Below are 13,542 nucleotides of genomic sequence, written 5' to 3'. Positions count from 1 at the left end.
AAAAGTAAATTATTAAGCAGAACTCAAATCTTAGAATGTGGAGTGCCCTTCTGGCTTATGTGGGAACTGTTTTATTTCAGAATAAAAATGCTGAAAGGTTCCTAAACAGAGTTAAACATTTTAAGATAAATTTTCTCCTTTACATGAGTGAGCGAAGTATAAATTTTGCTTTTTGTGAGGTGCAAGAATGTGATGTGTTCTTGCAATGCCTATTAAAACAAGGTAGAGAAGACGGCACAGTTGTTTCGTACTGACAAGCTTTTAAAACAAACCTCTACATTGGTGGTAGGTGGGGAAAACAATTGCATCTTGTAGAGTGAATCACACATAAGGATGCAATTCTGGAGTTGTGGGTCAGACTGAAATCTCATGGAACTTGTAGCCTGCAAGTAATAAATTATATTAATGCCAAGGAAACTGCTATTAGTGCACTCCCAGTGCAGAGAGGTGCTAAAGATCAACAGGTAATCCTCTTATCAAAGAGTTTGTAATGGAAACTGATAGCACAGTAAAAGAAATAATGTATCAAGGAGTGAGAAATTAAATGGTGGGATGCTGCATTTTTTTCTAGAACTGCTTTTTTTTTTTGTCAGGGAAGACGAATAAAACTCACTGTGTGAAGGATAACTAGGGAGGAATAGGAGCAGAAGGAAGTGGATAAGGGAGGACAAGAGGAAGAGTAAACTAAAGGCCAAGGGCTTGTGAGGACGACAGATGGAAAATTTGGGGCTAATGACAGAATTACACGGGGGAGGGAGATAGAGAGCTGGCTGATAGCCTTGAAGAGGCAGCTGCTTTAGGAAGCAGCAGAAGCAGCACAGATTCGGGATAGGTTAAAGAATATGTCAGAAATGAAGACAACAAAAGAAAATTTCCCCTTTCTCCTTTGCAGTACTTGGGTGGTGCTGATGCACCTTGCTAAGCATCTTACGAGGTGTGGGGATGTTTTGTGTTTCAGGCCATTTCACCAGCTTAATCTCCTGATAAGCTTTCTAACATCTGTTCTGAACCTGACATTTATTTTCTTTTCTATGTTATCCTTGAGGCAAAATTCTTTTCTCTGGTCCCCACTGCAGCTCTCTTATCTAAACTGCAGGTCTTTGTAGGAGTTTGCATCCATCGAAGGGAAGTTTTGCATACCAGTCAAGCACAGAATGTATTTAATGATTCTTCATTTTCCTACTTCAAATGCTACAGAAAAGAGGATTCAGGAGGTTCTTGCAGATTGTTTTCTGTTATTGTTGCTGCTATTCTTGTTTTTATTTTCCTTCACAACCTCTTCAACGACTTCAACACTTGATTTTGGAGAAAGAAATGGCCAGCTATTGACAAGTAACATTCATTGCAAGTGTCATTTGTGGCTGTGTGCACTTTATCAAATCCATAATCTAGCAAGCATTTGATTAGAAAGTAAAATGATGTACATAATTTTGAATTTAAATTTTTCTGTTGCTCCCGGGGAGTTATCACATTTCCTTGTAAAGTGAATCTCTTTTAGAGGACTGTGGATTTTTGTTGTCAATCAGTAGAAAAGTTCATTCATATTTTTTATGGTGACTGAAGTGCACCACGTGCACTATTTTTTTTTGTCAGCACATTTTAGTCTCCTAGGTGTTTAGAGGAGCTGCATGTTTTTCACCGTATGACTGAAATATTTAAAGGTGGTTCATTTGAACAGCACAATTATCTGAAAGTTGGGGCGGGGAGGGGTGGGGTGGTGTTGATTTGTTTATTTTGCTGGAGTTTGTTGTTTGTTTGGGGGTTTGATGGATGTTTTTTAGGTGAAAAGAAGATTCCTCAATTACATCTGCTGACAGGAAGGAGGTATTCCCTAGGATAAACAGGCATTCCTTAGGGATTCCCAAGGCAAGTGGTTTATGAGAGAGCAGAACAAAGAAACTGTCAAGATTGACAAATAATGAGTACATATCTGTAGGATGAAAGCATTTTGTTTTTAAAGAAACTGTACATTAAAATACCAGTGCAGAGCTCTGTTAAAAGACTTGATAGAAATTTATGGAAAATAGAATTCTAATCTTTAAAGGATCACTTTTTTACATAGTTGGGAAATACTCAGGCATAATTAGTAGTAATTAATAAAATTTTAACTCAAACTATCCATTTGTGATTTTTGGTAAAGTCATTATGAACATAAGCATTGCAAGTAGGAAAAAAATGGCATCCATCTCCTGAGGAACACATTTCTGGTTTTAAATTAACAGGTGTTATGGGTTAGTAAGCATAGTCCTGGAAGTGATGTTCTTGCAAAGGGGTGCTTACAGCTTCCTCTGTGACTTGACAGAACCTATCAGCTGGCCAGTTTGAATATGGGCAATTCTTTGAGCCACTTAAAGTTGTGACCACCTCTGTGATCCACACTTAAGAATAGAAACCCTGAGGCAGAGGCTCTCTCTCGTTTCCGGTGCTGGGACAGGTGGCTGCGGGCCCCGTGCGGGGGACAGTGGGCCCAGCCCAGCCCCTGCTCGGGCCAGGCCGGGCTGGGCCACGGCCATCCTGGAGCTGATGGGCCCTGTTCCACCCGCGGAACCCCCCCACAGCCCTGCTGTGGGCAGCCGGAGCGGCTCGGCTCCGCCCCCCTCCACTGTGATAAGCCACATTCCAGCTGCAAGGCCTAGGTGAGATTAACCCTTTTAGTGCTGTGAAGAGATGAAAACCTAAGGGAAGAGAAAGAAAAGATGCTTAAAGCTGAAATTCTGTTGTGAAGCTATGATATATCAGAGTACCCATTGTAATTTCATGAAGGCATGGGGGGTGGAGCGTTCAACTTGTACTTGTGAGCAAAAGCACCTGCGCTGAGATAGGCAGATGCTGAAGCAGCTGTAATTTCATGAGAAGTTTGAACAGGGAGAGATGGAAGCGATGAGGACTTTTGCTCCCAATGGAAAAAGAGCAAATGGAAAAATCTGTTCCTAGAGATGCTCCCAGAGATAGTCCTAAAGATGAAGATGAGGAAGACCCTTTTCTCCCAGGGAAGGAGAAGTGCCTCTGTTCTTAGAGATGAAATGCTCCCAGAGGTGAGTGAAGAGAACTTTTGTTTCTGAAAGGCTCAACCTTAAAATTGTGCCCCAAAAACCTTCAAGAGTGGACCCTCGAAAGCAGTTGTGGGAAAAGCTGCAAGTCGGGGGAAGGGACTCACATGTGAGCAGAGAGACTCCTCTTCCTAAATGGACTGAACAAGGTTATTATGGAAGTGGCAAACAGACTGAACATCTTAAGGGTTGTCTTTTTACATTGTCACTGAGAGAAAGGAGAAAGGTGGGGAGAGGAGAAGAGTTCTGAAGGTGTGGTATAATTTTTTTTTTCTTTCTTTTAGGTCTGTTAATAAACTTCTTTATATTCTTTCAAGTTTGGTGCCTGCTTTGCATTTCTCCTAGTTCTTATCTCACAGAAGATAAACAGTAATGAGTATTTTAGACCAAACCACTACACTAAATTGGTGTTTCTGCCTAGTTACAAACCAAACCCGCTACAATAGGTAAATAGGTTGCATAAAATGTAAGAACAAGTACAAAACACAGAATACTACTGATATCAATTAGAAAATGAATCAAGAATCAATACAGACAATTTTCTGAATTTTTTTTTAACAACAGGAAGATTTTCCCTGTCAATGGTTTATCCAAGATAGAGAAAAGTAGTGTATAATGCAAATTAAGAGGAAACAAGCTGCAACTTCCAAGATAATATTTTTTCCAGTTGTGTCCAAACCCAAACTGAGATCTCAGTAAGACTTTTAATAAAACAATAATCTACAGGTTTAAGCTCACATTAGCATCTTTAAGCTCACTATATTTACTGTTGGCTTCTCCTATTGCTTCAGTGCTTTTAATTCAGTAGATGGACTTTTGACATGCACTAAGTCCACTGCATTTGGCATGATCAGGCTGGGTGGAGAGACCATTGGCCATTCTCTGAACAAAGGAGGATGTCAGACCAAGAAACTTTTCTTCTGTTCTGAAATGACCTCCTTCTGGAGCAGTGTTAGACCCTACTGACCAGAGCCTGATGTGGAAATGGCATGGCCATGTCACCTAAAACTTCCTGTTGTCACAAATTGAATTAATTTGGGGCTGTCTGTTTCCTTTGAAGGAACATTTCAGTCACAGAGGCATTTGTAACTTATAAAAGTCTGTGAAACTGTTTTCAGGCAACCTGTGGTCCTCAGATCAAAAGGACATCCGTGCTTCAGTTCTTTAGGCTTTTGGGACTCCTTTTTTTGGGCACTCTTGTAATTAGAATACAGCTGAAAAGGTGATATTTTATTTCAAACGTTGTAAGGGAGTAATAATTCACGGCAGAGATCTACGTTTGGATTTCCACGGTCAAATGCCCTTGGAACACTGAACTATTCCCAGAATCTTAGCTGTTGCCAACCCCTCAGTGTCCACAGGAGTGTAAATGATGGGATTGCAGCACCGGGAACTGGGGATTCAGTCACTTTCAAGGTCAATAACGCTCAAGGAAAGGGTTCTGTGGATTTTCCAGTGTGGTCATTGCTCCTGGGGTGGTTGTAGGCGTGGCAGTATAGATTTTTGTGAGTATTTGGAGAATGCTGTGTAAACACATGGTGTGTCTGGATAGTCCTCTCCATGTCCTTTTGGCTTGAATCCAGCATGTGGAACACATGTAATTTTTACTTGAATTTTTTTTTTTTTTTTTTTTTTAGATGAAGTAAGCAGGCCTTCTTTCCAATAGCTCTGGTGTGATGTTAAATGGAATTGAAGCTCTGTCTCTTTGTTCCAATTCCTCAGGAAAAAAAAAAAAATAGCAAAGGCTTAATATATCATTTCTGGTAACTGCAATCGTAAGAGCGCTCACCAAGCTTACAACAGGACAGTGAAGAGAAACAACAGGACAGTGAAGAGAAAAAAGTATCCCTGCATGCACTAATTTTGTACTTTTTGTGGTTTGGTTTTTATGGTTTCATGTGTCTTTGCTGTCATTTATTGCAGTATTAGAAGGTTAGAAATGTATATTGTCTAGGACACCAAATATATAGTTCATGGTTTAAGCAGGATTTTGAGAACTTTAGTGTTGTGTGAGCTTAGTGAATTAGAAACTTCAGTGCTGGTTTGAGAAATGACTTAATGACAATGTCTGCATCTTATCAATTCATCATATTTGTCTGCCTCTGTTCGAAACTATTATTGTTATACGTGATGCAGCCTGAAGTAATCTATGTAAGGAAGACCCCTTTAATATAGTGCACTCTGATTGTGATTTCCTTCAGGATTCCTGAGGAGATAATGTGATTTGAGAGTTCCTAACACCTGAAGCTGCAGAATTTTCCCTAAGTGTTTCCAGAAAAAAGGATTAGAAACGTTGGATGTGCAGAGTGATCTTTACTTCTTTATTCTTTGAGCTTCTGGCAGGCAGTAGAAGAGATTTATTGAGTTGGAAATGCCTTGAAAAGCATTAATTGCATTTGATTGTGACTAGTGAAGAATCTTCTACGAATTGTAGCTCAGACTTTTTTAAAATATTCCTGTGTTCCACCACATCTCGTGGCAATGAATTTCACAATGTAACTATGTATTGTGTTAAAAACTAAGCATTATTTTCCTGTTTGGACTTTTAATATACTACCTAACATTTGTATTGATGGTTTCTCAGTTCTTGTACTGTGAGAAAGTGTATTACTCCACATTTATTTCCCTCACTCCTTCTCCTGATTTTATAAATCTCAGTAGTATTCTAATTCCCCTCTCTCACACTGTTCTAGCCAGTCCTTCTATGGTGTTGTCCTCTCTAATCTTCTTATTCCCGTTCTCTGTGCTCTCTGACCAGAATGACTGCAGCGTGAGATGCCATCTTTCTATGGATTTAAATCAAGGAGAATTTCTGAATATAATGTAATAATTATATGGGTTATATACTTTATTTTTCAGACAGCTGGGCACAGTGGCATAAAGATCTCTTTTCTGAACACTGTTCAATGCCCATCTCCAAATGACTCCGTTTCATGAATGGCTTTGGACTCAACTGACATTTATCCCGGAGTTGGTCGGGATATGAAAAGTTCTTACTGCAAGTCTTAGTCTAGTTAATGTGAGAAAAAATATGTATTGAATAGGTAATTCCAGAATAATCTCTGTGGCAACAGCTATTGGTGCTGGATTATTTTATCCTCTCCAACTGAAATGTATGAAGTAAGCAGAGTGCTGGAAAGTCAAGTAAGAGAAAATAGAAGTTCTAACATGCCTGCCAGTGCTGTGAATGATCTACCTGTCAGCACTTAGTCTGCTCATGAAGATGAACATGTGCTCTCCTGCAATGATTTACATGGCTTGGTATGTTTGGAACATTATTTGCCTCAGTGAAGATGTCATTTTTTCCTGCTTTTCCTAGATTTGTGTAGACAGATGACTTCATGGCTAGAATTCTTTGTCTCTGTGCTGAATTGCTGCAATACTTTACCATCTCTGTGGTTTATTATGGAGTGCCTGCTGTGCCAACACTTATCAGCAGTACTGGACATGCTGCACTTCACATGCACAACTACTCTAAAAAGCTCTACAAGAGGAATTGTTTGATGGATTCGGAGGGAGATGCTTTTGCTGTTGAGCTTATTTAAAATGGCTAAGTTCTGAATTAATGCAGAGGAAGCAGCAGGATGATCAGAGGGATGGAGCAGCTCTGCTGGGAGGAAAGGCTGCCAGAGCTGGGATTGTTCAGTCTGGAGAGGAGAAGCTTTGGGGTGAGCTCAGTGTGCCCCATCCCTGGCAGTGTCCACGGCCAGATTGAATAGAGCTTGGAGCAGCCTGGGATAGTGGAAGGTGTCCCTGCCCATGGCAGGGGCTGAACAAGATGACATTTAATGTCCCTTTCAACCCAAACCATTCCGTGATTCTCTGAAAAAAGCCAATATAGGCCCTTGTTCTGAAGAGTGCCGAAGTGTACACTTACTCTAAGCAAGTGCCTGAAGCTCTCCCTGAGATACAAGATGACAAAAATCCACACATTTTGTTAGCGGATGATCTAACAGAGTTTAATTTTGTGCCGCTTGTTTCTCTCAAACTTCTCTCAACATTTTTGGAACTTCTTACTTCAATAAGTGTTATGAAGAAGAATAAATTATATGGAGTTATTTTATTTAGCATTTGCTTTTCCCTGGAGAGAAAGTGTAGTTTTGTAACCAACCAAGTATGTTGGTACTTGTAGCTGAGTGCAGCAGTAAATACTATACTTGAGCTGAATGGTTTTTACTTTAAAATCCAACTCTGCATTTATTTCTTTGGTACTAGTTTATATTTTTTTCACTGGATGGTTAAGATGAATGTTGTCACCAATAATCTGCACTGTGTTCTCCTCAATCCCTTCTTGTGAGCTGTGTCAGCTACTTGGAAAAGAGGTGTGCTATGACTGAAAATAGAGTTTTTGATTGTTTTGATAGGACTTCAAAAGATTTTCCTTATAGTCTGAGAACTGTGCTTTTCTTGCACATATCTCTATCCAAAACATTTTTAAACAAGTGAATAATGTCACTGTGTTCAGCTAAAACATGCCCTTCGTCCATTTTTATATATTTTCACATCTCCAGGTTCTTAAAATTGAACTGATGCTTGCATGCCATGTTTGACTGAGAGCACAGTAAACTTCCAGAACACTCCTGGTTCCTTTACAAAGACAGACAGTTATTTGCCATGATACAACTTTGTAATTTTCAAACAAAATGGGTAATATTTATTTGTTATTATAAAACTTATGCATCATGTCTGTCTTCCTGTTACCACCATTAACATTTATTTTTCTTTTATTTCTCATCTCTCTTGTCTACTGCTGCTTACCAGCGTAACCCATTCAAAAGACACCTCCCTGTAATTAAATTCCTTGGGCAGAATATGCATCAAAACAGTGAAGACATTTGCAGCTTACTCATGTTCAGCAGTGGACACTGTTTGTGTCCCAGAGGGCAACGGGCACAAAAGATTAAATAATTGGCAGTTGTCAGCTCTGTGTCTCTGTTCCAAAGCCAAGGCCACCTGAGACAGAGTGTTTGTGATTTGCTGTGTTCCTCGTGAAGGTTGATGGCACCTGGTCACGGTGACAGGGGGCAAAAGCATCACCAAGCCAGAGCTCGGCACTCAGGGGTCAGCAAAACCGGGCAAAAACAAACTCCAACAAACTTAAACAGGCTCCTGATGGACTGCCTAAGATTTCCTGTGGGAAAACTCTGTAAATACTCACCAAATAGCTTAGATAATTTTTAGTTCAGTTTACAGGTAAAGTTCTGCCTCTCCTCAGTCTCTGAAGGAGTTTAGCCACCACCAGGCCTGGAGAAAGGGAGGTAAATTCACTCTTACAGTGACTAATTTATAAAGGTTTTTTCATTACTTGTTCTGGGGGATTAGTCAGTCTTCTGGTACCATTCCTGGCCTTTGAGTCTGATCCAATTTGCAATGAAGATGTTGGAATAATCTGGGGGCATTTTTGAATGAGAGAGCCATAATCATAGAATTACAATATTATAGACTGTTTCAGGTAGGAGAACACCTCTAAGATCAAATCCAACCATTAAGCCAGCACTGCTAGGCCCACCACCAAACCATGTCCCTAAGTGCCGTATCTATATGGCTTTTAAATACCTCCAGGGATAGGAAACTAGCATTAAAAATATATTAGTGAAATAGGTTTTTTTCTATACAGCATTAGGCTTGTAATCTGACAGTGGCAGATTGTTACAAATGCAATAGTAATCATTGCACAGGATATTTGAAAAAAGAAAGAAAATAGTTTTTAATAAAGTGCATTTTTAGTAAATTATTCTACCAAGAACTGTGTTTTTTATTAACAGATTAATGTTTGTTTATATCCTCTCTCAAGTGCAGTACATCTGTACTTTGTTTATCAGGGTATACGTGCAGCATAAGAAAGATTAAAGCAATAATCATTCATACACAAGTGATTTTATTACAGAGAATCTAAATAATCTGGATTTGGATGGGTTTTTTTCCAAAGTATCTTGGATTTGATTAGAATGATTTATTTTGGAAGGTCTCTCTGGATCCTCTGCTCTTGTCCCCCTGTGCAGTGGTGCTTTTCCAAGCAGATTGCCCCGAGTCTGTGCATTGGGCAGCTCAAGCGGCTCCTGGAATGTTTCAGAGGAGTAGGGAATGGTTTCCCAATGCCACTGACAAACCCTCTGGGCACTCTTAAGTCACATAGGCTTGATATGTCCATGATATTTGCTAAAGCAGTTTGTGGTTTAACCTTCCTTGATTGAAATGCTTCTCCCTGCAAGGCCCTGCTTCTTTCTTGCACCCCTTTGCACTTTAGGACAGTCTCATATTGTGCTGTTCCAAGTAGATCCCCGAGCAGGCTAAAATCTCCTTTCCTGAACTTCATAGCTCTAATTCAACTGGGTTTTTTCTGCTCACTTCTCTCAGGGTCTTAAACTCCATCATGTGGTCTTTGCAGCCAAGGCTGTCATCGACCTCCCCATCCTCAAACAGCTTTTTGTATTTATGAAACAACAAGTCCAACAGGAATTGCTCAGCCTGGAGAACAAAGTTACCTCCTGGTTAACCTGTTGATCACAGCTTTGAGTCTTCCATCAGAAGGTTTTCCATCACTTTTAAACTTCAGAGTATATGAAGACCAGTGAGGGTGAAAGAGAGAAAAACCCCAAACTGTGTGTTTTTTCAGACTATTTGTTGATGCTTCTGGTCTTGGATTCTCTTTGACATCTTCCACATTTCTCTTTGTTTTGTCATTTGGCTGTAAATAACACAATAACACACTTTCCTGGCCCTTAGGAAGGCAATGCTCTCCTCACTTGTCTTGTACAATGGACTTACCACTGAGAGGAGCATTCCTGGCAGCCCCTTGAAGAGCTTTAAATTGAAACATCCTTTTAGTGTGGAGTGGTAATCAAAATGCTGGTGTGTTATATGGGGAGAGGAGAAGTAAGCGTTTTTCAATTTTACGGCACTGAGTTTTTCCCTTTGTTGTAAGAGTTCCATCATTAAAGAAGCCACCTTAAATTGCCACAAAGTTCCCAAGAAGTTCTAAAAAACATTTGCTTTTGGAGAGCAGTGTTTGGATCAGTTGTAACTGTAATTGTACTCTGTTGCCACAGGTTCTCCGTGTGGATTTGCTCTGTGTGTTCTCCTTCATCCAGAAAGTACATTTGATTTGAAGCATTTTCTCCTAGGTGCTAGTGTGAAACATATCATATGATTTTCTCTATCATCTCCAACAACTGTGCATTGTTGAGGGGCAGGTTTTCTTCTGGATAAATATCCCCTTTTTGGGTGTTTCAAAACTAGTGCTGATGTTATATGCATTGCAGCAGTGTGCTCTATGTGCAGTGTGTCATTTGGCAGCAAACTGTAAACTGTAGTAAGTGCTGCCATTACAATATTGAGTGTTTTCCCACAGGAGGAAACTGCTCTGTGTATTCCTTTTGTAAGAGTTTTCAGAAATTTATGAGGATGTGGCCTAGCAATGGAGTAGAACATGAAAATGAGATTTTTTTTGGAATTTATTTACCAGGTTGTTGTACTAGCAATAGGTCTTGTATTTTGTGACTTTTTCACTTGTTCAATTTTTCGTATTATCTGATTGGAAGCATTTCATGTAAGTGGTTTCCATTTTTATGAGCTCATAATGAAACTTCATTTTCTCTTAAATTGCTCATCTGGATCTAGATGAATACAGATGGGTTGCCAAGCACCCAACACTTCTTGAGGTCATGTATTTGGAACCACTTGCCATGTGATTTCATAATCCATGAAATAGATTAGATCTAGACTAGATCCCTAGGCAGGCCAACTTGCCTGGCGTCTGCTCTCCAGATTTCCTGACTGTGGGGGATCCCTAATGAGCTGGGATAGGAGTTGTGGCAGGTGCAGACTGAAATTAGGTTCCACAGTCAGAATAAAAATCTCCTGTGTTAGTCAGTGGTGAGTAGTCATGGAAATGACAGATATTTTATCTATATCCATATCTAGAAATACCAAAGTTGCTTGGATGTCCTGCTCTAATGTTCAGCAAGTACTTTGCTACTTTGAAGTGACTATTTTACTCTAGAAATGTCATATTTAGCAATAAGTACACACTCCCAAGTTTTGGCTCATTGTCCTGATTCAGTGTTATTTTCCTTGAAAATAAAAATTTCTGAGAAAGTGAAATTTCATTTCTGAACTTGCTCTCAGCACATCTATGTTCTACCAAATACAGAAAAAATAAAACTGACACTAAACTTTGCATACCTTTAAAAGGTGAGAACCAGCTGGCATTTGGCCCTTTCTTGCAGGTACATTATGATTGCCTGTTGTTCCCCACCAAGAATGGACTGACTACAGAACCTGAGCTTTCTTACTCAACTCCTTATTCTTTCTGCCTCCCAGCTCTTTATCCTTCAGAAATACTGACTAACTGGTTTGTTTTGGGTTTGTTTTTTTTTTTTTTTTTGCTTATCATCAGCCTTCTCTTCTTTAACAAGTCAGCTTTTTGGCACTTTCTTTGCACCTTCAGACTGCTCCTTTTCTTTCTTTCTTTCTTTAGCTTATGATTCAGTGGTGTCAGAATGCCAGCAGAGTGCAAGGAGACAAAAGATCTCAGCTTTTTTATGCCAGTACCTGATTGCAGTAACAGCAATTATCATTAAACCCTTCTCCACTAACAAAGAGCAGGACGTGCTTAGTGAGCCCAGGACATTGGAACATGAATTTAATATCCACTTTCCTCCAGAGACGCAATGCTTGTAAAGTTTGGTCAGCAAAATCCAACAGTTTGAGCTGTGAGAGGCTTTAGTTCAGTCACTGAGAACAGATTCTTTTGCTTGTTATTCTTTGGGCGCCTGCTTACATGTGTGGGAAGTGTGGAAATGCTGGCAGGCTTCAAAACAAAAAAGTCTGGGAACTATTTTACATGTGCAAAATTCATCTCTCCCACTGCCAGTCTCAGAAATGGCTGAGCAGGAGGAAAGTATCAAAAACGAGAAAGAAAAGCTCAACCAGAGAGAAAGAGAGACAGAGACCCAGTAGGAAATGGCAACAGAGTTGGCTAAAGTTTGAGCCAGACAAAGCAGGATGTTGGAGAAGGAGCAGCAATGCAGTGTTAGTGTTCAGTGCTACCTGGAGCTCCCTAATATCAGCACTAAATAATCCTTGTTTTCATTTTGTATGTTCACACAGTAGTGAGAAGAAAGCTCTCTGCTATAAATTCACATCCCTTAATTTGCTCCAGGTTTTGGAACCCAGCAATGGGACAAGTGAAGTGGAATTGTTCATCTGTTTCCTTTCATCATGAGCTGTTTTGTATTGCCAGGGTTCAGAGGAGGTTAAGAGCTATATCACCTGAAAATAAATTTATTTTACTGCTTGGTTTATTTTGCTCCTTTACCTTTCAGGAGGCAATTATGTCTGTTGCATAATTTCATATTTTTAAACCAGCATGTAAATCTGCTGTAGTGATATGTAGATTCATTTTGGAATAGATCCAAACCTACTTATTTGTCAGATATTATTATAATATGTCTTAACAAGTCTAATAAACCATGCTGAAGTGGTGTCACTATAAAAGTATTCCCAGAGATGTCTGCATTGATGTGAAACAGTTCCCTGACTATTCTGATCTGATCAGAGCGATGCAGCCGGCTTCGCATCGGGCTTTTCCAGGCTTGATAACGCAGATTTCCATTAATTTTTCAAGCCTTTCCCTAAATCTGCTTTATTATTTATTTAGCTGTTTCTTTGCTACAAAGAAATCCAGAGGAGAAGGAATCTCTAAGCTGCTTAATCGTTTGGCTAGGTCAGGTTTTTCATTGTGCCTCGCTGTCTTCTGTAGAACTGAGGGCTGAAGTTCTGCTTTGGTTTTCGGCTGCAATGCCTCATGCCAACCCACAGAGGTGAATCCACGGCTAACCCATGGATAAAACTGGGCCTGTGGATGACAAATATCTCCATAATCATTAATCTGGACAAGTTTGAAGTTCCCTATTTTTTTTCTCAGGCCTGAAAAGTTGAGAGGAAAAGCCATTCATTATTAGCTGCTGCTTGGAGCTGTGTTTGTTATCAGCTGCCAGGCTTTCAAATTAGCTCTTCAGGAAGATAATGGCACAGAGCTGTTCATCAAAATCAAATTTCTGCATCAGAAATTATATGATATCCCAGCACAGGGAGAGAAATCAGCTTTGGTGCACTTTCATCCATGAAGAAAGTCCTCAGGACAGGGTTGGCAGGGCTGATCTCCACAGTGTGGGAGGGGTTTCAGCCTTTGCTGCTTCAAACCTTGCTCTCCTCATTGCTGTGCTGTTCTTGCACTGGTGTGAAAGCAGAGAGGACAGCCTGGAGTGAGAGAGACAAGAAATACCTTGGCTGGAGGATTACAGCACATCACCAACCTCTGTGGATGTGGGTGGACCTGGGGCTGGTTGGGCAGGTCTGAACACAAATGAGATGCCTCCAGAATGCCCCATTAGGCACAAGAAATGCAAGGCCACAAATGGCAAGAGAATGTGAGTGTTGGCACACTGGGTTTGTGAAGCTCTAACACTTTTGTTTAGTTCTGCTATTG

Source organism: Corvus moneduloides, chromosome 12, assembly GCF_009650955.1.
Source record: "Corvus moneduloides isolate bCorMon1 chromosome 12, bCorMon1.pri, whole genome shotgun sequence".
Lineage (NCBI taxonomy): Eukaryota > Metazoa > Chordata > Aves > Passeriformes > Corvidae > Corvus > Corvus moneduloides.
The sequence above is the reverse complement of the archived record's forward strand: the minus strand, read 5'-3'. Positions refer to the sequence as shown.